Genomic DNA, 27,871 nt, shown 5'->3' with positions numbered 1-27,871 from the left:
CGTCAATTTTTTTGACTTTAACCTGACTTGCACCATTTTTTGTCGCACAACCCCCATTATTCCCTACGCCAGCGCTGCCCGGTTCGCGTCATGTTTTTTGACGCTCACCAGGCAGCAGCGCCGGCTAGCGTCATTCCATAAATATGACACCCGGCTGGCGCGTTGGAATGGGGTTAGCCCGCGTTAAATTTTTTGACGCAAAATTGCGTTAGCGCAGTTTTGCATCAAAAAGTATAAATATGGCCCTAAGTGTCAACTTTGCTGCCTCTCACCCACCCTTGCAGTACATTGCTGGAATAATCTAAGAAATGTACCTAAGACTGGTTTGAGAGTTTGTGGCTGTCCCTGAACCTCTGACAGTACTTCTCAGGGGTCAGCCCAAATTTACCAACACGTATGGCTTTCATGGTGAATATACTTTGTCTGGTCACCCACCTCAATTGTGGGACGTGTATCCTTCCATTTGCTACCTCCCCAGTACTCCTCTGGAACGTTTTGTACCCTCAGAGCTATCTCATAGGCAGAAAACCAACTGTCTATGTCATCTCTCACCACATAATTGGGCAACAGATTTTTAGGGATGCCTACTTTTTGCCACCCTCAGACACTCAGGTATTGCGATCATCTTGGCTGCTGGACTTAGTTTACTTGGATCTGATGTCCAGCTATCTCAGGCTCCTTTCACAAGCCATTCTCTTTTCTTTAAGAACAATCTTCTCCTCCATTTTAAGTCTGTCCATTTGTAGCCTGAACTCCCACTCTGATTTCCTCTCTAAAAGTATCATTTTCAGAATAGTGACTTAAAATCCAACTTTACCATTGAAGTAGGGTTTTAATTACAATTATTTAGACACCAAAATCAAACTGTCTACCTGCTCCCAATTGAAAGTTATCACTTATTATATGTAATAAGGAAATCAATGTTATCCCATCGGAGAGGTAGGTCTTACAGAAGTTAAAAATTAATTTAAGACTTTTTCACTGCGAGGACATGTAAAACTTAAAAGTACATGTCCAACATTTTAAATACACTGCACCCAACTCTCTTGGCTGTTTAGGGCCTACCCTAGTAGTGACTTATATATATATATATATATATATATATATATATATATATATATATATATATATATATATATATATATATATATATATTGAAAAGGAAGATTTGGGGCTGGCAAAAGGATTATTTCACCAGGTCAAAATGGCAGTTTAAAACTGCATACATAGGCTATATTGGCATGCTTGATGCATGTTTTACAGGGCTAGTTAAGTGGGTGGCACAATCAGTGCTGAAAGCCCACTAGTAGCATTTGATGTCTAAGCCCTTGGCACATGGAGTGCCACTTTACTATGAACTTACAACTGAATGTGCCAATTGGGTGTGGGCTAATTCTACCATGTTTAGGGGCACAAGAAGTGATAAAGTGCATAGAGTTCTATGGCCAGCAAAAATGAGATCAGCAGAAATAAGAGGAGTGAAGGCAAAACTTTTGGGGAAAGACCACACTAGACCTAACAGATCTAACAAAATGCTATTTTTTATTTGGTCACCCAATGTTTTGCTGATTTATGTTGCTGAATGTTAGACTACTGTTCAGTGTCCAGAGTATGTCTTACACCCCCTAAAATGTATAGAAATTGGCTAATCCTTGATTTACTTATTTAACTTATTATAAGGTAGTACATTTTGGTGCAGAAATAACATCTATATCATAGAAAGGTAAAATGGCAGCTGTGGACTGCAACTGTCATAGTGCCATGCACTAGCCAACTTTTGTAGCCTGACTACTTTAGTTTAAACCTGCAACTCAACCTGTCAAAAATATAGGGGAAAAACATGCCCTATAAATAATAATGTCACTCTTTGGTAGGTCTTGTAGCCTACAAGGTAGGATGAATAGTATTAAAAAATGGAAAATGTTAAAATGTAATGTCACCTTGTCCCTGCAGTGGCAAGCCCCAAAAGCAATTTGCAGTATGGAAGGTCTTGGCTGTCCTATGGGAAAAATAGAGTAAATATTAAAATATTAATTCTGTGTCTTGGGATTAGGACCAGCTAGAAAAACAATTCAGTTTCTCTTTTCAGTAGTTATTAAAAGACCAATTCAATTGTAAAGTTGGATTCTTAATAAATATGTAGCAAAAAATATCTTTTGGAAAGTACCCTTTTCCTTTCCTTAAGCTCCTGGACCCTTCCATGAGCTCTCCAGTACCTGTCAATCAAGTGCTTGGCCTTAATGAGGTCTGAAATTGTTCCTAGCAGCGACAATGGCCTTGGTGTGGTGAGGTGTTTTCCTCCACCTTCCAGAAGACATTTTTAGTGGGCTCAGTATCTGAAATAACTTCAAAATGTCCTGCACTATCAGCATTAAATGTTAGGTGACACATGGAAAGGCAGAGTCTTTGTCCCCATAGTCATGCTGGCACCAAATCCAATGGGATGAAACCTACTCCCAGAACTGGTTTCAACTGATCCCAGAGCAAAGACTAATCATTACCCAACTCTGGGGGACACAGGCTTTGCACAAGGGGAGAAAGGTTTCACCATCTTGGATATAGTAATAACGTACACTGTGAGGTTTTGTGCAGTAGGTCAAACTCAAACTGCTGTAAAGGTGAGTGTGGTTGCCCCTGGGGACTGCTACCCCATTAGCTTGGTAAGCACCCATCTTTAGGACACTCCCTGGGCCTATGGTTGTACAGAAGAAAGAACATGCCAACTATTCCAGATCTATGAGAAGACCTTTGTATTTCCCAAACTAGGTAACTCCCAGTGTCAATTGGTTGACCTCCTGTTAGGCTACAGGGTAGGGACACACCAAGCTGCAAGATACTTTTTTCCAGAAGTATCCAGCTGACCAGTAACAACTGGACCCGGACTCGGCCCTGTTGTTGGTGTCTGCCTGATACCCTAGGAGTCTCCAATAAACTCCCATTGGGTTCTGGTGGCCTTAGAAGACTACTTTGTGGTTGTTTGTGCACCAATAAAGTTTGGAAACTTTTGAAAATCTTCCACCAGAACTTCAGCAAGAGCTGCAGGAAAAGGTATCTGATTGACTGTTCCACAGCATCAGATCGGGTTGCAACTTTATCCCTCTCAAAGTTCTCCACACCTTTGTTGGGACTTGAAAACGTTTCAGAGAGAAATCTCTCAAACTCCAGTAGAACAAACCTGCTTTGATATCTGATCTTTGCTCCAAGGCTACAATTTCAGAGGCAGCCCACATGGGGAACATCTTTCTTCTCAAAAAGTGACAAAGTCCCTTTCTGCATGCCTCCTATGGTGATTCAGAAATATCATATGAGACATGGAGCGTTGATTGTGCCCAACCTGCTGGATAATCTAAACTGCCACTTCTGCAAGGTTGTCCATGATAGCCAGGGTACAATTAGACACATTAAAAGGGCCAGATTAGATGTAGCATATTCAGTAGCCAGGGCTATGGGGTGTGCCCTCTGGCTATACAGGCATCTAGTTGAGATCTATAGGCATTTGTCCAAGTTACTCAAATGGACATACCATTTGGTGAGGTGTGTCTCTTCCATAACAAAGTGGAAGTAGCTCTTAAACAATTTAAAGCAGGGGGATCCGAAGTCCATTCCTTAGTCCTTCAATCACCACAGAGAGACTACAGACAATTTATGAAAATGTACAGCTTTTCAAAAGGCTTCCAATTCTGGCAATGTCAAAGCAGCCAGTTTCTTCAGAATCAACAACACCCCCCTGGGGCAATGCATGGGAAGCTGCACCCATCAGTATTAGCAGCACTCTTCTACCTCCTCGTATTCTGCACCACCTACAAAGCCTATTTGACCCTGAAGGAGTATCTGTACACTGTTTGAGGATAGGTTTCCTCCTTTCTGCAAGCTCGGAAAGATGTAACATTGGACCAATGGGTCCTATAAATTGTAGAAAGGAGTTATGCCCTACTCTTCGGACCAACACACCAATCACATCCCGTCCAAATGGTCCCTTTTCCATTCAATCAGAGTAATATCTGCGTATACACCAGCAAGAGGTGGCAAGCCTGCAGCAGAGGAGTGGTTGCCAGTGCTGAAATTAGGCAAGGGTGCTACTCTCAGTACTTCCTGGTACCCAAGAAGGATGTCTTATCCTAGATCAAGGTCTTGAATAACTTCTTTCAAAAGGAAAAGTTCAAGATACTGTCCCTGGATCTTGATCTGCTGGCACTGAAAGCAGGAGACTGGATTGTGTCACTCAACATGCATGATGGATATTTTCTCACACGGTTCCTACAGTCACATATGAGGTACCTGCGCTTCATGGTAGGGTTTACTCACTAGCAGTTCACAATCTTCCCGCTCATGCTTACATCACTGCCTTAAGCCTTTAGAAAGATGGTGGCAGTGGTCATGGCTCATCACAGGAGTTCAGGCATGGCTGTATTCCATGCCTAGATGACTAGCTGCTCAAAGCCAGTTCACTACAGATGGTGTCACATCACCAGCTTCTTAGGCTGTTCTATTAGTGTGCCCAACTCTCACCTAAAGCCCTCTCAGCACCTCCTGCTCATAGGGCTCCTACAAGCTCCTTTATTGCTTTTAAAATCCATATATCATCACCATGAATCATTTAGACCACCCTATAACTTAGCCTTTGCTTCACCTTTCCACCTCAATATCTCATCCTTCCCTATTTCTCTGTTACATTTCTTCCTGACACTTTTACCTATTGCCCATTTTTCCTTTTTCCCTCTCCTACTCGTATTTTACATTATTCCCATCAACCCATTCTTTAACTTCTTTTTCATAACTGTGACAAATCAAGTTGTTTGTTTTTGTTCCTATTCTTTAGTACTTAAAAAAAATATATATATATTTGTTTTTACCACTAACCCACACTTCCACTTTGCTTCAACTTTAATCCCCACTTATGCTAACCCCTGCTCCTATGTTGCTTTTTTGGATGCAATGTAAAAATATCTGGTTTTCCCGCCTTTCCCACCCTCTTTTGTTTTGACATATTCCTGTGTTGTAATGTCTGTCTGTTAGCTTCCATGCCTACTTCCTGTTCCGCTATCATTAGTTTAAAAATTATTTCTTATATTCCTCTCCCTCTTTCTCCATTTCTTATATTATGCCCATTCCCTGCATTTTACACACTTTCAAAATATTTTGTTTTATTGCACTTGTTTAGTTCCTGCTCCATTGCTTTTCAATCTCATCCATCAGCTTTGGATACAGTCTAATAGAACCATCATTTCGTCTTCTCTCTACACTTCTCTCTCCTCCATTTTTTTGTTAATTTTCCCCTTTTAAATACAAAGCTCTGTTTTGCTTCTACTACCTTACAACCTAAATATCTTTGTTATTTTCCCCATCCACCCAGATTTCCAATCTTCCATATTCTAAGTGCCTACTCCTCCGTTGCTTTCAATTCACGTCCATTTCTCTTGGATGCTATGTTACACATCCATCTCTTTAATCTTATCTCAATACTTTGCTACACTTTTCTGCTTTAGATGTACACCAATGCCTCTCCCATGCATAGCAGTATTTTACATCTTCTAAGACTGATCCCTGCTACTCAGTTACTTTATTTGCACACTATAAAACAAGTTTCTATATATATCACTCCCACTTCCTATTCTTCCATTTTATTTTTCATATCTAGTCTCTGCTCCTCTGTTGCTATCCATTTGTCTATGATACCTGTCATCACTCCCCCTCGTATATATTGTTCTTCCTCTCACAAATGTTTCCCATCTTCAACCTTGCTCGTCAAACGTGTGACATTATTTCCTTACTTATGTTAAAAATAATTACTTTTTTACTCCTCCCTTCCAGCGACCCAGGGGGCCTTAATTTTTCTTAATGTGTTTTTTAGGCCCCCTGCACATGGGGCATGCAGTGAGCCCTGGGGAACCTCAATTTGGGACCTCAATTTTTCTAAATGTTTCTTTTTAGGCATACTGCACATGGGACACATGCGGGACCCCAAGGGGATCTCAATTCTCCTAAATGTTTGTTTTGGGCCCCCTCAATATGGTGCATGTGGAGAGCCCCAGGGGCATCTCAATTCCTCTAAATGTTTGCTTTGGGCCTGCGCACATGGAGCAAGCGGCTGGCCAGAAGGAGGCTTTTCGAAATGTTTGTTTTGGGCCCACTGCTCACGGGGCATGTGTCGGGTCCTGGGGGGCCTTAGTCACTCTGAATGATTGTTTTGGGTCCGTTGTACGAGGCACACAGCGGGCCCTAGGGGGGGCCTTAATTTCTCTAACTGTCTGATTTGGGCCCACCACAAACAGAGCATGTGGCAGGGCCATGCGCGCCATAATTTCTCAAAATCTTTGCTGATGCTCCACTGGGGCCCTCCATGTGCCCTGTATGCAGCAATCCCCAGGGGCCCTCAATTTTGTTAAATGTTTGTTTTGGGCCCACTGCAAATGGGGCATATGTCAGGCCCCAGGGAATGAGCTATTTAAATTTAGGAGCATGCTGCCCAAGAGGCAGTGCAATGGTGTGGGTTCCAGTTGTTTCACGATACAGTGGTGGTGGTAGAGGTCAGTGGTATAGTTGTGGTCAGTTTGTTAGGGTTGGAGTGGCATGGTAGAGGGCAGCATTTTGGCAGTAGCATGCAAGGTAGCGTTTCAGGGGAGGTGACAGTGTGGTGGGGGGCTGTGGTTTTTAAGGGTGACATGATGGTTTAAGTACCAGTGTTGTGGGGTAAAGTGGCATGGAAAAGGGGTAGTCTGCTCTAACTCTTTTTTTCTCTTTTGTAAAGTCTCAGAGGAAATAATCTGCGAGTTCTAGAGCCATTGGGAAGACTGCTAACTACAATATATGCTTGCTGCTGCACAGCACAGGTAAGTCTTAGGTTCTTTTTATTTCTGGGGAGATAAATAATGCATAAGCTAAAGCGCAGAACGTTGAGGTCTCCATCCATATTTGTGAAGTCCTACTTGCAGTGGGTGGGAGGAATGTGGGTGGCCCACACAGTTTGCATCATGTCTATTTCAGACAATTCTTGCAAGTCTTGAGATTGCCCTCTTTTCACAGTAGTAGCCCAGTGGCAACTCATGGTTTTGAGATGGAATTCTGTATATTCTTGTGATTTCTTTTTAATCTGTATTTATTTAGTTTTGTTTTACAAATGAATACACTCTTTGGGGCTTTTGGGTAGACATGATTTATTGCATGTGGCCAAAAGACACCCCATATACATTTCCATGCATTCATTTTCCAACCTTTTAGATCTTGAGTTTGGATGCATCTACTTCATTCCTGTTTAAACTTCATTTTTTTTTTTTCCAATCACTGAACTTGTCAAGGGTCTTGTCTCAGTGGATTGTTCTGCTTGAAATCTGCATTGGTGTTCTGTTCCCAACTGTTTCATGTTTTTCATTTCTTAGAGCCCACCCGCATTACATTGCAGATTCGGGAAGTTTCCATCACAGAAATGAAAGGAAAATTGATGATTTCAGGCAAAGTGTGAGGTTTTCAGGGCATTGTGGGTAAGAAACCATAAGGGGATCTACAAAAGTCACACACACTGTCATAATTTCTCCTGGGTATCTAGTTTTAAAAAATGCACAGGTTGGCTAGGTTTCCCTAGGTGCTGGCTGAGGTAGGGTCTAAAATCTAGAGCTACCCACATTGGAAAAAGTGGGTCAGTTTTCAGTGGAAAAATGCGCTGCATACATGTTGTGTTTTGGGCCGTTTCCTGTCACGGGCACAAGATCTACCCACATAAGTGAGAAACCATTTTTATCAGGAAATGCCAGGTGGAAAAATTTGTGTGGCTTCACTCTGTTTCCAGAACTTTCCATCACAGGAATGTGAGGAAAATGTGTTTTTTAGACAAATTTTGAGGTTTGCTAGGATTCTGGGTGAAAGGGATTGTGAGAGCCCCACAAGCCACCCCATCCTGGATTCTCCTAGGTATCTACTTAAAAAAAATGTACAGGTTTCCCTAGGTGCCTGTTGTGCTAGAGCCCAAAATCCACAGATAGGCACTTTGCTAAAAATGATTCAGTTTTCACTGGAAAAATGTGATATGTCCAAATTGCGTTTTGGGGCGTTTTCTGTCATGACCACTAGGCCTACCCACACAAGTGAGGTACCATTTTTATCGTCAGACTTGGGGGAATGCAGGTGGAAGGAAGTTGTGGCTCACATTCTAGAACTGTGCATCACAGAAATTTGAGGAAATTTGTTTTTTTAGACAAATTTTGAGGTTTGCAAACGATTCTGTGTGGCAGAACCTGGTGAGTGTCCCACAAGTCACCCCATCCTGCATTACCCAAAGTATCTAGTTTTCAAAACTGTACAGGTTTTCTGGTTTCCCTTGGTGCCGGCTGAGCTAGCTCCCGAAATCCACAGCTAGAAATTTTAAAAAAATGAGTCTGTTTTCAGTGAAAAAAATGTGATGTATCCATGTTGCCTTTTTGAGCATTTTCTGTCGTGGGCAATAGGCCTACCAACACAAGTGAGGTAACATTTTCATTAGGAGACTTGGGGGAAGGCTGGGTGGAAGGAAGTTTGTGCTCCGTTCAGATTCCAGAACTTTGCACCACAGAAATGTGCAGAAAATGTGTCTTTTTAGACAAATTTTGAGGTTTGCAAAGGATTCTGGGCTACAGAACCCGGCGAGAGCCCCACAAGTCATCCCCTGTGTGTCTAGTTTTAAAAAGATGTACAGGTTCACCAGGTTTCCTTGGGTGCTGGCTGAGCTAGCGCCCAAAATCCACAGCTAAGCACTTTGCAAAAAACGAGTCCATTTTCAGTGAAAAAATGTGATGTGTCCACGTTGCGTTTTGAGGCTTTTCCTGTTGTGAGTACTAGCATACCCACACAAGAGAGGTACTGTTTTTACCAGGAGACGTGGGGGACCACAGCATTGCAGAACAAGTGTTAGTACCAATTGTCTTTGTCTGCATTTGTGCATTCCTAATGTAAGACAGTGTGTAAGAAAGAAGTCAGTTTAGGAAATGCCCTATAATTCACATGCTAGTATGGGTACCCCCAAAATCAGAGATGTGCATATAACCACTGCTTCTAAACTCCATATCTTGTGCCCATTTAGAAAATCCATAGGTTTCCTTCATACTTATTTTTCACTCTTGAATTTTAGCAAATGAGTTGCTGTATGCCTGGCACACAATGAAAAATCATTGCAAGGTGCAGTTCAGTTATTGGCTCTGGGAACATAGGATTTTTGGTGAACCTACAAGCCCTATATACCCACGCAACCAGAAGGGTTCAGCAGATGCAACAGCATATTGCTTTTGAAAATATGACATATTTAGAAGAAGGTACGGATGAAAATGTAGACACAGAAAGCTTTTTTTTTTCAACTAAATTTCAATACTTTTTATTTCAACTGTTACTTTCTATATCAAAACCTTGAAGGATCTACACAAATGACTCATTGCTGAATTCGGAATTCTGCCTACTTTTCATTAATGTATAGCTTCTTGGTCTCCACCATTAGTTTCATACCCATTTCTGCCACTAAATGGAAGGAGGTTGAAAGCACAAAAATTAGGAAAAAGCGGCTATGTCCCAGTAAAGTGCCAAAACTCTGTTGAAAAATTGGATTTTATGACTCAAGTCTACCTGTTCCTGAAAGCTAGAGAGATAGTGATTTGAGCACCACAAACCCTTTATTGATGCCATTTGCAGGGAAAAAATCTGATGCTTTCTCCTGCAGCACTTTTTCCCATTTTCCCCCCCCAAACTAATTTTATCTTTATTATGGCAAATTTCTCAGTGCGATCCAGGGGAATCCACAAACACTGGATATCTTTCGAATTCTCAGGATGTTGGAAAGAAAAGACCCAAATTTGGCATGGATAGCTTATGTGGACTGAAAAGTATGGGGGCCTAAGTGCAAACTACCTCAAATAGCCAACAGAAAGGCTTGACACAGAAGGGGGGAAAGCCTTGGAAGCAAATTGGTTAAGTAGCCCTCTAAGCATGTTTCAAGCCTTAAGTTGTAGAATGTCCATGCAGATTTGACAGCCATTTCGACCTGGCAAAAGAAACCTTTTGCCAAGCTCAAACCTTGCTTTTTAATACATCTAAGTCACTCCTAGGATAGGCCCTAAACATCTCTAAGTCACTCCTAGGATAGGCCCTAAACATCTCATATGGCAGGACACAGTGTTTTTCAAAGGTTGGACATGTACTTTTAACTGTTACATGTCCTAGTAGTGAAGAACTCTCATTTCTTTTTATCAGTACTGCAAAGTCTACCTCTCATTTAGGATAGCATGAGATTACCTTGTGACATTTATTAAGTGCTCCCTTTCAGTTGGGTGCAGGAAGGAATGTCTAGTTTGGTGTCTACAGTTGTATGCTGCGTTCCTGCTTCTTCATTACTTTTGTCCACACTCACTTTTAAGACTCCTTCGGTTACCATCTTCCTTCTCACCTCTTCCCCAAAATGCTCCCCATCTTTAAAATTCCTCCCAAACACCCGATGCTTAGCTTTTTTTAACATGGTCACAATAATTTCTTTATATCACACTCACTTTTCCTTTTCTTCTTGTTCATCTTCTTTGGTCAGTCCTCCTCCTTTCCTTCTTTTCACATCCATTACCTTTTAACACCCATTTCAGTCATCTTTTCTCAACACTTTTAAAACCCACATATCTGTGTTCCTTTTGCACCCTGAAACACGTGTACACCTTTGTGCTCCCTACAATTCAGATCCTTCATCATTGTCCACTCCCTCCGTCCTTTACCATCCCCCATATTCATATGTCCTGATTGTTAGAAATGGGGTCTTTGGTTGGCAGTCAGGTTACCCCCTGTCCAAGCAAGGACCCTCACTCTACTCAGGGTAAGTCACACACAATCCAAATTATCCTGTGCCCACCCTCTGGTAGCTTGGCACTGAGCAGTCAGGCTTAACTTAGAAGGCAATGAGTAAAGTATTTGGGCAATAAATCATACAATAACACCATATAGCACCACAAAACTACACCACACAGTGTTTAGAAAAATATATAATATTTATCTGATAAGAAGCAGGTCAAAACGATTAAAATGCAATAAGTAGATGTTGAGATATCACTGTAAAAGTGTTATAAAGTGTCTAAGACCTTTTAAAAACAAGTAAATGTCTCTTAAAAATAATAAATGTCTCTTGCAAGCACAAAGTACCTGGTTCATGTGCAAACTCTCCGCAAGGGACCTAAGAGGAGGCGATGCGTGGAAGACGAAGAGGTGTGCGTCGGTTTCGTCCCTTCGCACACGGACTTGCGTCGTTATTTTCCACGCAGGGAAAGGCTGTGCATCGATTTCTGGTGCGCAGATTTGGTTCGGGTTGCAGGGTTTTCTGATGCCACGGGGTCTGTGCGTGGAATCCTGGGCTTGCAGAGCGAAGTCACAAGCGCTGCGTTGATCCAGTGGGCGTTGCAGGGAAATTACTCCCGCACGGCAGGTGCCACGTCGATCTTCTCTCTGGAAGTCGGGCTGCGTCGTCCCGGGTCGGCTGTGCGTCGATCCAGTGGGCCGTGCATCGAAGTTCCAGTCGTAACACAGGTGCCGCGTAGATCTTCTCCTTGTGAAGTCATGCTGCGTCGTCCCGTTTCGGCGTGCGGTGAAGTTCTCACAGCGGGGCAGGCTGTGCGTAGTTTTTAGCAGGCTGTGCATCGAAATTTGGCCACACCAGGAGTCCAGTTACAGGAGTGAAGTCTTTTTGGTCCAGAGACTTCAGGGAACAGGAGGCAAGCTCTATCCAAGCCCTTGGAGAGCACTTCTCAGCACAGCCAGGGAGCAGCAAGGCAGCAGGGCAACAGCAAGGCAGAAGTCCTTGTCAGAAAAGCAGTCCTAGTGAGTCCTTTGGGCAGCCAGGAAGTTCCTCTTGGCAGGTCTGGTTCAGGGATTCTTCACAAGCAGGTTTCTTGTCCAGAAGTGTCTGTGAGGTAGAGTGTCTACCCCAAGAAGTGTCTAAAGTCTGTGGTTTTGGGTCCTCTTCTTATACCCATTTTGGCCTTTGAAATAGGCTTACTTCAACGTAAAGTGTCACTTGATTGTGAAATCCTGCCTTGCGCAGGCAAGGCCCCAGACACACACCAGGGGGTTGGAGTCTGCATTGTGTGAGGGCAGGCACAGACCTTTCAGGTGCGAGTGACCACTCTTCCCCTCCCTCCTAGCTCAGATGGCTCATTGGAATATGCAGGCTACACCCCAGCCCCCTCTGTGTCACTGTCTGGAGAGAGATGCAAACAGCCCAACTGTCAAACTAACCCAGACAGGGAATCCACAAACAGGCAGAGTCACAAAAATGGTGCAAGCAAGAAAATGCCCACTTTCTAAAAGTGGCATTTTCAAACACACAATCTTAAAACCTACTTTACTAAAAGATGTATTTTTAAATTGTGAGTTCAGAGGTCCCAAACTCCACATGTCTATCTACGCTCAAAGAGAAGCTACACTTTAATCATGATTAAAGGCAGCCCCCAGGTTAACCTATGAGAGAGATAGGCCTTGCAACAGTGAAAACTGAATTTGGCAGTATTTCACTGTCAGGACATATAAAACACATTATTATATGTACTACCTTAACCATACACTGCACCCTGCCCATGGGGCTACTTAGGGCCTACCTTAGGAGTGTTTTACCTGTAGGAAAAGGGAAGGGTTAGGCCTGGCAAGTGGGGACACTTGCCAAGTCGAATTTACAGCTTAAAACTGCACAGACACTGCAGTCACAGGTCTCAGACATGATTACAGTGCTACTTATGTGGGTGGCACAATCAGTGCTGCAGGGCCACTAGTAGCATTTAAATTACAGGCCCTGGGCACCTCTAGTGCACTTTACTAGGGACTTACTAGTAAATCAAATATGCCAATCATGGATAAACCAATCAATAGTACAATTTACACAGAGAGCATATGCATTTTGGCACTGGTTAGCAGTGGTAAAGTGCCCAGAGTTCAAAAGCCAACAAAAACAGGTCAGGAAAAATAGGAGGAAGGAGGCAAAAGCTTTGGGGATGACTCTGTAAAAAGGGCCAGGTCCAACACTGATCCTCCACTAGTTTTAATTCCCCTCCTTTACCTTTGAATGTAACTTCTGTCACTATTCCCTGCTTTTTTATTTTTTTCACACATTTAAAAATATTTTGGTTTTGTTTACTCCTGTACAATATTCCCCTGTTTTATCTTCAATGACCAATATTTGATCTTACATTACTTTTTTTGCGCAAACTCTTTTAAGACACCTTCCAGAGTCATCATTCTACAATCTTCTCCCAAATCCTGCCCATCTTTGCCATTGCTTTTAGACCTGTTATGTTTCTAATTTACATTTTGTGACTTGCCTCAAAATGCATGCAACCCCCATGCACTCCATATTGCTCATCCTCCTTTACACCCTAGATGCTTCATAATTTTACATACCAGACCTCCTTTCCGAACCTGCATATTTTCAGTTCGTGGTCCACCACTTCTTTCAATTCACCTCCGTTCAATTTGCATATAACATAACCAGGGCCACTAGAATTATGTGGCAGTGCAGGACCAGATTATGCAGGAGGGTTGAGTAAATTATGCAGCAGCAAAGCGCAAAGAAAATCAGCATAATTCTGCACATTGTGTCACAGTATTACTTAATTATTTTATCATGCGTACACATTTTAATACTGTCTGTGCAAATATTTTACCAAAAAACGTTCAGGGGAACTGACAGAAGACCAGAAGCTACCTGCTGGCCAATCCGCCCAAGGTGCATCACTGACCATCCCGACTTTGCAGTAGCTCCCTCTACATTCTTCTCCACAGCAGCAAATACTTTTCAGCTGGACCTTCTTGTCCCTGTGTGACAAGGAGACAAGGAGAGGGTGACCAAATCCACATGCCTACCAATACTTCCAAATATAGGCAGTGGGTGACCATCGGTAGGCAGGGGGTGGAGGTTCTGAGGGACACAGGAGCCAATATGACTACAGTAAGGTATCATCTGGGGTCCTCAGACAAGGTGTTCTACCAGGTTGTGGTAGCAGAAAACCATGAGAGTCACTGCCCAGTGACTCTGGTTCCCTTTCAGCAAGAGTCCTATGAGTCCTACCATGCCTGTAGATTGTCTGCTTGTTATGTTATGTTATGTTATAATTGCTCATATAGCGCCTAAACTGCCCAGAGGCCTCGTAGCGCTTATACTGCAATAGCGGGATTGTACTGTTTATATTCGTGCAGGAATTTACGTTTTAAATAACCAAGTCTTCAAGTCCTTCCTAAAAGAAATCTCTTGTGAATTTGATCTGATATTAAGAGGAAGGTTATTCCAAAGCAAAGCACCTTGATGTGCCAACGATCTTCCTCCCCATCTTGCTTTCTTCACAGTTGGCACTATGACCAGCTTAGCTGAGGAGGATCTGAGTGGCCTGGCTGGAATGCAGACAGATGCCAACGTTTTGAGCATTTCAGGACCATGATCGAATATGGCTCTATGAATGTGGCATAGGGCCTTGAACGGAATCCTTTTATCCACTGGGAGCCAATGTAGGGACGCAATTCCGGCCCGTATGGAGTGTTGCTTAGGAGTATTTAAGAGCAGACGTGCAGCTGCGTTTTGTACCCTTTGTAATCTTTGTATCCCATATCTTGGTGATCCAACAAACAGGGCATTGCCATAATCAATCCGAGAACCTATCAGTGCCTGAATAACCAGTCTTCTGGCAAGAAAAGGTAGTATAGTTAAAACCTTCCTCAAAGTCCTAAGCAGAGCGAATGAGGTTCCTGCTATTCTATTGGCGTGTTGGGACATTGAGAGTTGGGGGTCCAACCATACCCCAAGGCTTTTAATAAGACATTTAGGGGGTGGGAGGTTGGGCACTCCTCTTAATAAGCTAGAATTGACTAAGGAAATGTTTTGCCCAAAGAACATAACCTCAGTTTTTTCATCATTGAGCTTCAGTTTACTTCCCGACATCCAGGCAGCAACTGCTTTCAGACAGGGACCTAGTGCCATACCCATATCTGGGTAAGTATTGGAAAGGGAGACGATCAGTTGAGTATCGTCTGCATAGGACACCAGGTTCAGTCCAAATGGCTCAATGATCTCTGCTAATGGCCGCATGTAGATGTTAAAGAGTAGCGGACTCAGAGCAGACCCCTGAGGGACACCACAACTACTGAAGGTGTGCCTAGAGGTACACGATCTATCCAGTACCTGAAAAGACCTACCATGTATAAACGAAAGAATCCATTCTAGTGCGACTCCAGCGATTCCACATCCCTGCAATCTGTCATTGAGGATATCTAAATCAACTGTATCGAATGCCGCACTCAGATCTAGGAGGATGATCGCGGTTTCAATTCCTTTATCCATCCTCTTTTTTGCTTCTTCTGTAATGGCAATCAGTGCGGTTTCAGTCCCATGCTTAGGCCTGAAACCCATCTGGGTAGGGTGTAAAAGCTTTTTTTCTTCCAGAAGAGTAGATAGCTGAGAATGTACATGCTTCTTCGCAAGTTTAGCCATTATAGGCAGCAATGAAATCGGTCTGTAGTTGGTCAGTAGCTTGGAATCCAGATTCGTTTTTTTTAGGAGAGGCTTGATAATAGCCTGTTTCCAGGAGTCTGGTACAGTGCCAGAAGCTAATGAAGTATTAATAAGTTTAGTGATTATCGGACCTAATACTGGTGTTCCCATAGATAGAATCTGAGGAGGAGCAGGGTCCAGCGGAGAGCCTGATTTAGTTGAGCTCAATAATTTAATAACTCTATCCAGACTAATGGGAATAAAATTTGTTTAAAAAAATTCGTCCCTAGCCTACTGGTTCATCATCCCCTGATCTTTGGTTGGGGAGTTAGGGAAGGCTACATAAATATCCTGAATTTTACTTAAAAAGAAGCTTGCCAGATCCTCTACATGTTGCTGTGGGGAGTCCATCGTTTCTGACTCCTCAATTGGATGAATAAGATCTTTTAAGGCGTTAAATATCTCCTTGGGAGAATTAGCTGCTGCTTCAATTTTATCAGAGTAATATGTAGCCTTTGCCTTTTTAATTTCTAAGTGATAGGCTCGAATCCTATTCTTATAATCCCTTTTCACAGAATCATCTTGAGTGTATCTCCACTTCCTCTCTTGCTTCCTACATTCTCTTTTCTTCTCAAGTAGGCTTGCATTGAACCATGGAGCCGATTTCTTTCGAGGCATTTTCTTGGTAGAAGAAAGGGGTATGATTTCCTCCAAGCTATCCTCTATCCATTTGTTCACAGAGTGCGTAAAATAGGTTATATTATTTGTATTTAGATTTCCTGGTCTCTTCTTCTCCAATGAGTTAATAAACTCTGTGGCCTTTAGTTTGTGCACTTCCTTCTACGTAGAGGGGTCCTGATATTCATGCTCTTATATAGAGAAATGGATAGTTCTAACGCTAGAAGAAAGTGATCCGACCATGCTAGCGGACGGGATGATAAAAATTCTAGACCTGGCACATTGGAAAATACCAGATCAAGTGTGTGTCCTCTATTATGAGTAATTATTATGGTAATGACTTAAAGCACACTGTCTGGAAGGACGTGGAGCTCATGTCCCACCTGGAGATATTACTGTTGCCTGAGTGGGTGTGCTTGACTGCAAGATCTAGGGCAGCTCCAGACAGTAGTAAATGAGGCCGGCTAGTCAAGGAGACCTGAAATTGACCCAGGTAGCTGCCATGAAGAGGAATGTCAAGGAGCATGAGAAATCTGCCACTGAAACTCCCACAGTCCGGGCCATGTTGATGACATCCCTGGAGATCATCTGATATATTAGGAGAAAATGACCTCCTGCATAGTGATCATAAAATTCCTGCGCCTGGGGCAACCCATGTGTTAGTGGTCCCCTCAGTGCTATACAACCTTCCTACTGGGTCTGACTCATGACATACCGCTGGCAGGACATCTGGGGCAGGACAAGAAATTTGCCAGGCTCATCCCCCACTTTTATTGACTACGGATGAAGGTGAACTCAGGTGCATTCTGCATGTCATGTCCTACCTGCCTGACAGTAGGAAGCCCCCCTGGTTCCCTTACTTGTCATTGGAACCAAATTGAAAGGGTGGACATCAACATCGTTTGGCCCCTGGACCCCAAGACTGCCGTAGGCAACAGATGCATCATGGTCTTGAGAGACCATGCCACTAGATACCTAGAGGCCATACCTCTGAGAACTGTGACTGCACCTGCAGTGGCCTGGTCACTGATTGGGATTTTTTACCCATGTAGGGTACAGACGTCATGTCAACCACCATGAAGTCATAATGAATGAGTAGGGAGTAGCACACAATATCTCAATATTGTATCACCCCCAGACCAATGGATGTGTTGAAAGATTCAACAAGACTCTTAAAGGTATGATTATGGGCCTGTCAGACCCCATGAAGTGAATGTGGTAACCCCTCTTGCCATGCCTTGTTTTTACCTACAGGGAGGTGCCAAAGAAAGGAGTTGGGCTCATTTCCTTTGAACTCCTGCATGGCCACCCTGTTATAGGACCTCCCCGTCTTATAAAGTTGGGGTAGGAGCAAGCTCCCAGGAAGCCCCCAGGATGTAGTCAGCTACATGATGGCTCTCATGACTCCAAGGGGAGCTTCTGGAAGAAGCTACTGAGAACATGCAAGCTAGCCAGGAGGTGATGAAACTCTGGCATGACCAGAAGGCCACTCTGGTTGAGGTTCAGCCTGGCCACTAAATGTGGGAGATGGACTCAGTAAAGCCCAGGGCCCTACATGACCACTGGTCCAGGCCTTATAAGATGAAGAAGAGAAAGGGGGAGGTCAAGATCCCACAAAAACACCTAACGGTCTTCCATGTTAACCACCTCAAATCCCACTATGAATGCTCTGAAATCACCATGCTCCCAATGACAGATGATGGGGCGAAAGAGGTGAGTTAACCTTTCCCTGACATCCTATCTTCTATGAAGCAGGAGGGGTCACTAAATGGGTTAGTGGAAATTTTAACCTCTCCCTACCCTGACCCTAGAACAACTGAGGGACTTTGGTCACTTGCTGGGGCAATTTGCCTCTTTATTCTTACTTAAGCCTGAGCTCACTCATCTGTGTACCAATGATATTGATACTGGGGACAGCATAGTGGTAGAGAATAAGATTTATAGCTTGTCTGATAAGGTGAGAATCAGCATCAAGGAGGAAGTGTCCAAAATGCTGGAAATGGGTGTGATAGAACACTTCAATAGCCGTTGCTCCAGTCAGTGGTGCTTGTACCCAAAGCCATCCCACCGGGCATTGCCCCTCAACTCAGACTCTGTGTGGATTATATGGGCCTCAACTCAGTTACTAAGACTAATACCCATCCCCCGAGCGGATGGGTTCATAGATTGTTTTGGAGCTGCCAAGTTCCTAAATACCTTTGATTTACCATCAATGTACTGGCAGATTGTCCTAACCAAGATGGCTAAGCAGGGGTCTGCATTCTCCACCCCAAATGGCCACTTTCAGTTTACAATAATGCCCTTTAGGTTAAAGAATGCCCCTGCCACCTTTCAGAGGTTGGTTAAAAGAGTCCTGGCTGGGACATAGGCTTTCCATGTCTCCAATCTGGATGACATTGCAGTCTTCAAATCCAGCTGGAGGACAACCTCCAGAAGCTGCTTCTGGCCTTGCAGCAGGCAGACCTGACTATCAAGGCCAGCAGGTGTCAGATAGGACAGGGATCTCAGGTATATCTGGGACACCTGGTGGGCTGGAGCAAGGTAGAGCCCCTCTAAGTAAGGACTATAACTTTTATGGCCTGGGAATCCCCCAAGACTCAGACTAAAGTGAGGGCTCTCCTGTAATATCCTGGCCGGATATTACAGGCGGTTTGTCATGGGGTATGACACCATTGTTTCCCTCTTAACTGAGCTGACTTCTAAGAAGCAGCCCAAAAATCTGATCTGGACATAGACCTACCATAAAGCCTTTGATACCCTGAAAAAGGCCATGTTTACAGCTCTAGTACTCAAGGCCGCAGACTTCTCTTAAGAATTTATAGTGCAAACAGGCATCTCAAAGCATGGGATGGAGCTGTGCTGTCACAGTTAAATAAAGAGGGCCCAGAGAAAGCTGTAGCCTTCATCAGTAGGAGGTTAGGCCCAGGGAAGAGTGGTGGAGTGCAGTTATGAGGTAAGCTTTTTCTGTGGTCTGGGCACTGGGAATAATTTTTTGGTTATTTAAAAAAAAAAAATTGTATTTAGTTATTTTCACACAGAGAACCAACAGGCAGCAAATCAGTCAAATTAGCAGTGTTTGTAGTATGTATACTTACAGCAATAGTATAGTAGCTGCATACAATGGGATATCTTCAAAGGGTAGTCTTTAAGCCCAGCACACCTTAGGAAGGGGAACATGAATCACACATCTTCATTAGATGAAGAGGCTGCCTTTAGCCTGCCAGGTTCTCTCTGCAGAGAGGGATTGGCAGGCCAGCAAATATTGCCATAGTGGGCCCATATTTCTCCAAGTGTGCATGCCCATGGTAGCAAGTTACCATAAATTTGCAAATGTGTGGAGAAGGAAGTGCAATCCATTAGCCATTGGGAGTATCTAGGTGGAGAAGGCGTTCTCTAGTATATTGCCACTCTACGCTTCCCCATCAGGGGGGCCACTGCTGCAATTCTCCTATAGGAGTTAGGCACATCCTTAACATAACCTAGGAGAGTAATCAGTGGGGTGAGTGCAAGGGTAAGGGAGGTCATGCTGTTAATCTTTTGCTCCAGTTTAATCCAATTGGCCTGGAACGGTGCGCACTCTCAAGCCATGTGCAGAAAATCAACATCTGGGGCCCCACACCTTCAACACTTGGTATCTGTAGCCAAGCCAAGTCTGGAAACGGATTTGGGTGTGTAATATACCCTGTGTAGGAACTTGAGGTGTGGGATGCATAGTCTGCCATTGGGGTAGACATGTTGGTCTGTTTACAGCAGTATGTCCTAGTTTCAGATGGGATATCGAACCCAAACTCAGTCTTGTATTTATGCTTCACATTGGAATGTATAGGGAGCACCACTGAGGCAAGGTTATTATATATCCGGGTGATGACTTTATGGGGGCTGAAATTTGTTATTATCATTGTTACGATCGGCCATTCATTAGGCTCATCAGGGAAGGAGGTGCAGATGCCGCATATAGTGCTATGAAGTCTATTATATCAGTATTTGGATTGTGGAAGGTTTGTTTTCAGACATGAACTCCCAGAAAGAAAGGAACTTAGAGTTCCCAAACAAGTCCCACACCCTCTGTAACTCCTTGGCCTGCAGCTACCGAATGACCCCCTTTCTCGTTGTCATGGGGAATTTTGTGTTACTCATAAGTGGAATGTGTGGAGAGTACATGTCTGTGTAGCCTGTGTAAGTAGCTAAGCAGGACCTTATCCACACTGTGTGATGTACTGTGTGAATTTCAGTACGAGGACGTGTAGGATGCAGCATAATTGTAGTTTGGAGCAGGGATGAAGTAGCCAGCCCCACTTCTAAATTGCAATGTGGAGATTGTTGCGTGCCATGCATCCAGTAGTGAGCAAACTGGGCCTGAAAAGTAGGGTAATATTGTTCCAGGTTGGGGACAGAGAACCCTTCCTCATCTTATGGTAGTATTAATTTTGCCCAGGCAATTCTACAATGCTTTCCAGCAAGTTTAGTTATGAGGAAAGTTGCCTTCGTAACAAAGGCCCTTGGGAGCAAGATGGGGAGAGTCTGGAACAAATTAAATTACCTGGGGAGGACCACCATTTTTATTATCGCCACTCTGCTTGCTAGAGTTTGAGGAAGTTTGATCCAGATCTCTAACTACTGCTTCAGCCTGGTGAAGCACCTCCCTTAATTTTTTCAGATTACCAAGGTATGTATGGGCTCTGTCTGTCATTGGAGAGGAAAGTCTACCTCTGGTTAATCAGTAGCATCTGTATGTGGATGGAAGACCAATTTATCCCAACTGATCTGCACGCCGGGCCTTGTTCACAGGCCATTATTTTCTGACTCTCAGGAAGTAGGTTTTTTGTTGAGATCTCTAAATAGAAGCATAATATCACCTGACTACAGGAATACGATCAGTCTAAATATGTGAAACTGTACCCCTCTCTGAGAATGATGTTGAATTATGTATCCAAGGGGTTCCATCACCAGTGCAAACAAAATCGGTGACAGGTGGCTCCCTGTTGCGTATCTCTTGTAATCATGATCTGAGGGGATTGTAAACCGTTGACTCTGACCTAAGCCCATGGGTTGGATTATAGAAGTGTTACCCGTTGAAGCAGTTGCTACCCCTCCCCGTCCTTTCCAGCACAGACAGGATGTATTGCCACTTCACCGAGTCAAAAGCCTTGGCGGCATCCAGAAAGACAGCTACCACAGACATAATTGGGTTGATTTAGTGGGTAAGCGCAAACATTGGTTGTAAATTGTCAGATGTAGATCTATATGGCACAATTCCATATTGACCCGGGCAGACTATGTAGGCGAGGATAGGGAGCAGTCACTTGGCAATCAGCTTAGTCAAGATCTTGTCTGTATTCATTAGTGGTAATGGGCTGTAGGACCCACATAGATGAGTAGGTTTGCCTGGTTTGATGAGTGTGATAACTATGGTCTCTTGCCACACTGTAGAGGTCCAGTAGTATGGGGGCTAACTCTTCAGAGTATTCTTGGTTGAACTCAACTGGGAGTCCATCCCCCCCCCCAGTGCTCAGCCATTGCATAATTTTGCAGTACATGCTCTGATCTTCTGTACTGGAATGGGGAGCACAAAGGTTCCTGCTGATGTAGTTCTAGTCAGGCAAGTGTACCTCTGTCAAGATATTTGTGTAGTTGAGGTAGGGGAGTGTTGTGTTTAGCTGTGTAAAGGACGATGTAAAATGTTAGAAAATGTGTGTAATATATTCTCTGGCCTATAGCATATTTTCCCATCTGCCGTCTCTATTTCCGTTAAGCCTGTCGCTGCCCAGGGGGGCAAAGCAGTCCAGCCAAAGGCCTACCAGGACGCTCTCCCTCTCCACATGTCTTAGCTAGTCAGGAACTTCACCTCGCACTCTGCAGCATCACAAAATTCCATCCGCTTGACACCCAGTTGTGCCAACACCTGTCAGGCCAGGTCATCTTTTAAATTATTTTTCAGATTTAGGGCCTCATTTACAAGAAACTGATGCAGATTTTTTGTGCCTGCCGCACATCCCCTGACAACACTATGGATGCTCTGTATTTACAATACAGAGCTCAATGGAGCATGTTTACACAGATGCGTAAGAAATTCTGACTCATCTGTTGGCGCTAAAGTGATGCATTGCTAGAGTTGCAATGTTAAACTGATGTAACTCCAGTGATGCGAGGAAAGTCCCATTGGAAAAAGCCCTGCATCAATTTTACGACTGGTCTGAGCAGGTGGGAACATTTTGACACAGTGAAGTCATAGAGTGACGCAGTGATAAATTGTAAATTTCACTGCGTCAGCTCTATGTAGCTTTTTGCATGGGAATGTCTACCCTGCATACATTATACATGGAGCAGTTATATTGTGAAGCAGGACTTAACAAACTGGGCCCAATGAGACCGTTTGTAAATATGAGCAGTGTAGTGCACTGCTAGTGCTTCTGCTGGGGAAAAAAAAAGATGACACAGCAGCCTACCTTACCAGCCTTTTTAGACTCAAACCCTGCAAACTATGATAATGAAGGCCCTAATGGGGGAGGAGCGTGGGCATGATTAAAAAGCGCTCCAGAAAGATTTTTTGAGGCATGAACAATAGACCCACATGCCTTCCTGTAGGGAAGAATATAAAGAGGTCTTAGAACTGGGAGTGGACCCAAAAAAGGGACCATAGTTTAAGGAGAGAGGTGATAATAAAACAAAATCAGTGACCCTCTTGAGAGAGCTGACATTCACCCTATTGGGTATAAGTGCGCTCATAACCTCAGAACTAACACTTTCAAGCTTAGATTACCTTTGACAATAGCTCTCAAAAGAATTTGTCACCACAGTTTCAATTTTGTTATAGAACTGGTGAAACAGAGAGTCCAAAAGTCAACCTTAAGCAATAAAAAATAAAAATAAAGGTCCTCCGTCACTACGAACTACCAATAAACATATGTTTAAAATTAAACTAAAACAACTTTTTTCCCCAGCAGAAAAGAAGCCACATAATCATATATGATACCTCTATGGAAATCAGAAAAAAGGACTGCAGTTACCATTAAGAACATATATGTAAGTATAAAATAGAAAACAATTGTCATGATCATCTATGTACACTAGCAATGTAAAATAAAATTATTAAAAAATAATTCAATGCTTTATTAAACTATTGTCAAAAATAATGACAGAAAGAGCAGGATATATCACATCCATAAAGGGAAACAAATACTCTCTCATGTGGGCCACACTTATAGCCAAGAAAGTTCAAACATCTAAAATATTAACTGGAAATGTGCAAAATATTACTCTAATGTGAGTGAATACAACCATCTCCCACGTGTGACCAAAATCGAAGTAAGGTGTGTAGTACAAGTTGTAAGAGAGGCAAGTACTAGTTCCCAAGAGGCCACTACTAAAATATATACTCTCCAAAGTACTTGAAGACATCATATGCCAGCTACTAGCTATACCACTTTAAAACGCTTAATAGCACAAACTAAAATAGCCTTCAGTGATAGTCCTCCTGCCCCTAAAAGATACCAAGATATTGAAAATCCCGAACACATAACTATGCACGGAATGAAGAACTCTTCTAGCTATATGACAACCTTAACAATGAGAAACACATTATTATATTTACCATAGAAGATGACTTAATGTCAAACATGGATGGTGGATGGGGCATTCAGAATGTGCCCCAATCCATTCACGCTGATTTACACTATACATGGTGAATATCAAAACACTAATATACCATTTATATCTGCCTTGCTATCTAATATGGAAAGTTGCACTTACTGTGAACTACTATCCATATTAAAATAATTAAAACAAACTACTCCCCACATAAAATGATAATCAAGTTTGAATAAGCCACGATCCAAACAACACTTAAACAGTACCTACACACCTGCCATACAAGACTGCTCCTATCATGTTAACCAAAGAATTTGGAGCCACCTCCAACAATATCCACAATATGCAACAAAGAGCAATTTGCTTTTAAAATAAGAAAACCTATTGTACCAGACTATGGCGGTCATTCTGAACGCGGCGGGCGGCGGTCAACGCCCGCCGTGTGGTTACCGACGAATGACCGCACCGCGGTCAAAAGACCGCGGCGGTCATTCCAACTTTCCCGCTGGGACGGCGGGCGACCGCCAAAAGGCCGCCCGCCGGCCCAGCGGGAAAGCCCCTGCAACGAGGAAGCCGGCTCCGAATGGAGCCGGCGGAGTTGCAGGGGTGCGACGGGTGCAGTGGCACCCGTCGCGATTTTCACTGTCTGCAAAGCAGACAGTGAAAATCTTTGTGGGGCCCTGTTAGGGGGCCCCTGCACTGCCCATGCCAGTGGCATGGGCAGTGCAGGGGCCCCCAGGGGCCCCACAGCACCCGTTCCCGCCATCCTGGTTCTGGCGGTGGACACCGCCAGAAACAGGCTGGCGGGAAGGGGGTCGGAATCCCCATGGCGGTGCTGCAAGCAGCGCCGCCATGGCGGATTCACTGGGCCAGGGGAAAACCGGCGGGAAACTGCCGGTTCCCCTTTTCTGACTGCGGCTTTACCGCCGCGGTCAGAATAGCCCAGGAAGCACCGCCAGCCTGTTGGCGGTGCTTCCGCCGCCCTCTGCCATGGCGGTCATGGACCGCCAGGGTCAGAATGACCCCCTATGTCCCTGTAACAGATATAGCTAACCACTACAATGGACTTCCAGAAAGTCCATTCTACCAACAAAATGAATGCAAACTAAGTACCCTAATGAACGTTTTGAAGATACTTGGGTTAGCAGACTGCACTGCTCTGGACATAGAAGCCAACCCAAATTCAGAATACCATAGTGGAATGTCTACAACAGCATCATGGTTCAAGAAGCCAGAAACCAGGAACGCATTAGAAGAATGGCATAATGCCTTCCAATCTACACAAGAGAGAACCCTTCCTACACTCTAGTCCTACAAAAAAAACAAAGCAACCAACAACTAAGAATGGAATAATCGGTAACCCAAATTAAACCTAAAATTAGAAAACAAACCAATAGAATGGGCACCAAGCTACAATGTAAAATAAAACTCTTTATTAACAACAAAGGAGCACACTGCTTAGACCCATAGCAAAAACCCTATTATAACAAACTATGTACACACTAACCAATAAACCTTAACAAAGGGGCATGAAAATATAGCTAAAATATCTTCAATTAAATATTAAACAAACTATTTTTATGCATCAGTCAAAACATACAACTAGAATACTAAAAATACTGGTATATAAAAATTATATATTTTATATATAATAGTTAAATAATTATCTAAAAATGAACAAAACACCAAGCACACAGCACATAATTGCAAGTACAATCAAATGGAACCAATTAAATACAACATACAAAATATAACATAACCCTAAACATTACATCAAAAACACATACTTAAGTAAATGTAACATTTCTCACCCATTACTAATTACATAAAGAAAACATACTATTCCATAGCTGTAGCTCTTCATCCATATCCATTTTGTCAAAATATAATCAACCAAAAATGTGAAAATGAAATCGAAAGAAGCCCAAAAAATGCAACTGGTCCAATTTAAATCCAAATAAATAATCCAACATCACAAGGAGCCATTAAAACTCCAAAAAGTTGCAAAAATCGAATGGCTCCAGGAAACCAGAAAAATCAAAGGAAATCAAAATATCAGGAATCTTTTACTAGAAACTGAAATAATTTCCTTTGTTAAAAATGTCAAAAACCACAAGTCCATAAGATAACTTTGGAACCATAAACTTGATAAAAACATATAATACCCACCCACAGAAAACACTATCCTCAAATATAATGTAAACAGAACATTTAAAGTATGTGTTAGACTTTTCATCCTTGGCGTGGTCTCCCTTATATTTTTGCCTCTGTTCCCCAGGTTGTTGATGTGTGCTGGACTCTGATTTTGCTGTTTTTGTTACTCTGCACACTTTACACCTGCTAACCAGTGCTAAAGTGCAAGTGCTCCTTTACAAAATGTGTATGTAATTGGCTTATCCATGATTGGCATATTTGATTTATTAGTAAGTCCCTAGTACAGTGCACTAGAGGCGCCTAGGGCCTGTAAATCAAATGCTACTAGTGGGCCTGCAGCACTGGTTGTGCTACCCACATAAGTAGCTCTGTCATCATGTCTCTGACCTGCCATTGCAGTGTCTGTGTGTGCAGGTTTAACTGTAAATTCGACTTGACAGTTGCACCCACTTGCCAGGCCTAAACCTTCCCTTTTCTTACATGTCAGACACCCCTAAGGTAGGCCCTAGGTAGTCGCAAGGGCAGGGTGCAGTGTATGGTTAAGGTAGGACATATAGTAATGTGTTTTATATGTCCTGACAGTGAAATATTGCTAAATTTGTTTTTCCATATTGCATGGCCAGTCCCTCTCATAGGTTAACATGGGGGCTACCTTTAAATCTGATTAAAGTGTAGATTCCCTTTGGGAGCGGATGGACATGTGGAGTTTGGGGTCTTTGAGCTCACAATTTAAAAATAGATCTTTTAGTAAAGTTGATTTTAAGATTGTGTGTTTGAAAATGCCACTTTCTTGCATTTTTTTGCTTATACCATTTCTGTGACTCTGCCTGTTTGTGGATTCCTTGTCTGGGTCAGTTTGACAGTTGGGCTGGTTGCACCTCACACTAGACAGTGACACAAATGGAGCTGGGGCGTAGTCTGCATTTCCTGGTGAGCCATCTGTGCCAAGAGGGAGGGGAGAAGTGGTCACTTACACCTGAAAGGGCTGTGCCTGTCCTCACACAATACAGTCTCCAATCCCCTGGTGAGGGTCTGCACCTGGCCTGGGCAAGGCAGGATTTCACATTCAAAAGTGACTTTACTTTGAAGTAGGCCTACTTCAAAGGAGAAATTGGGTATAAGAAGGGCACCCAAAACCACAGACTTTAGAACACTTCTGGAAACAAGAGGAACCTCTGCCTGGAGAAGAGCTGGAGAGCTGAGGAAGAAGAGCTGCCCTGCCTGTGACTGTGCTTTGTGGAGCTATCCTGCAGTTGCTGCTTCTGCCAGACCAAGAGGGCAAAGACTGGACTTTGTGTGCCTTCCATCTTGAGAAGAAATCTCCAAAACCTTGATTTAGAGCGTGCCTCCTTTTGTTTGAAATCTCAGGGACAGCAAAGACTTCTCCCTGCCAGCACCTCAATCTCTGGAGAGACTCCTGCCCTGACAAGTGGCGCCTTATCCAGTCCCTGGGCCCTTGAAAGGAAAAGCTGATGAAAATTCAAGGAAATCGACATCGGCCGACTCTGGACCGACGCCGCTGATGAATCCAGAGTCGCCGCCTGCAACCGACTCCATGAACTTCGCTGGAACACGACAACCTTCGCAGGCCCGACACCGCTGCAGCCCTACCGAAGTCCACGACTCCATGGAAGTCACCGCACCACGTCGTGACCGATGACGCTCAAAATGCGCAGATTCAACATTTCGCACAGACGCTGCGATCCCCGACTTCGCGCATCGCCTTGTTTTCATTGTTCACCAAGGTACTGTACCTGGTGGTCTGTGTGACTCCGTGGCCGGCGCCGCTGGTGTCCGATTTTTGGGAGTGACTCCGTCACAATGCCGTGTTAACACCTCATTGAAGCATTTTGTGTTTCTAAGCACTATTTTTTAATTTAATTCATAACTAAACCTGTGTTGTGTCATTTTGTAGTGGTTTCATTAAGTTACTGTGTGTGTTGGTACAAATACTTTACACCTAGCACTCTGAAGTTAAGCCTACTGCTCTGCCAA

Source organism: Pleurodeles waltl, chromosome 2_1 (assembly GCF_031143425.1).
Source record: "Pleurodeles waltl isolate 20211129_DDA chromosome 2_1, aPleWal1.hap1.20221129, whole genome shotgun sequence".
In the NCBI taxonomy this organism is placed as follows: Eukaryota; Metazoa; Chordata; class Amphibia; order Caudata; family Salamandridae; genus Pleurodeles; species Pleurodeles waltl.
The sequence above is the reverse complement of the archived record's forward strand: the minus strand, read 5'-3'. Positions refer to the sequence as shown.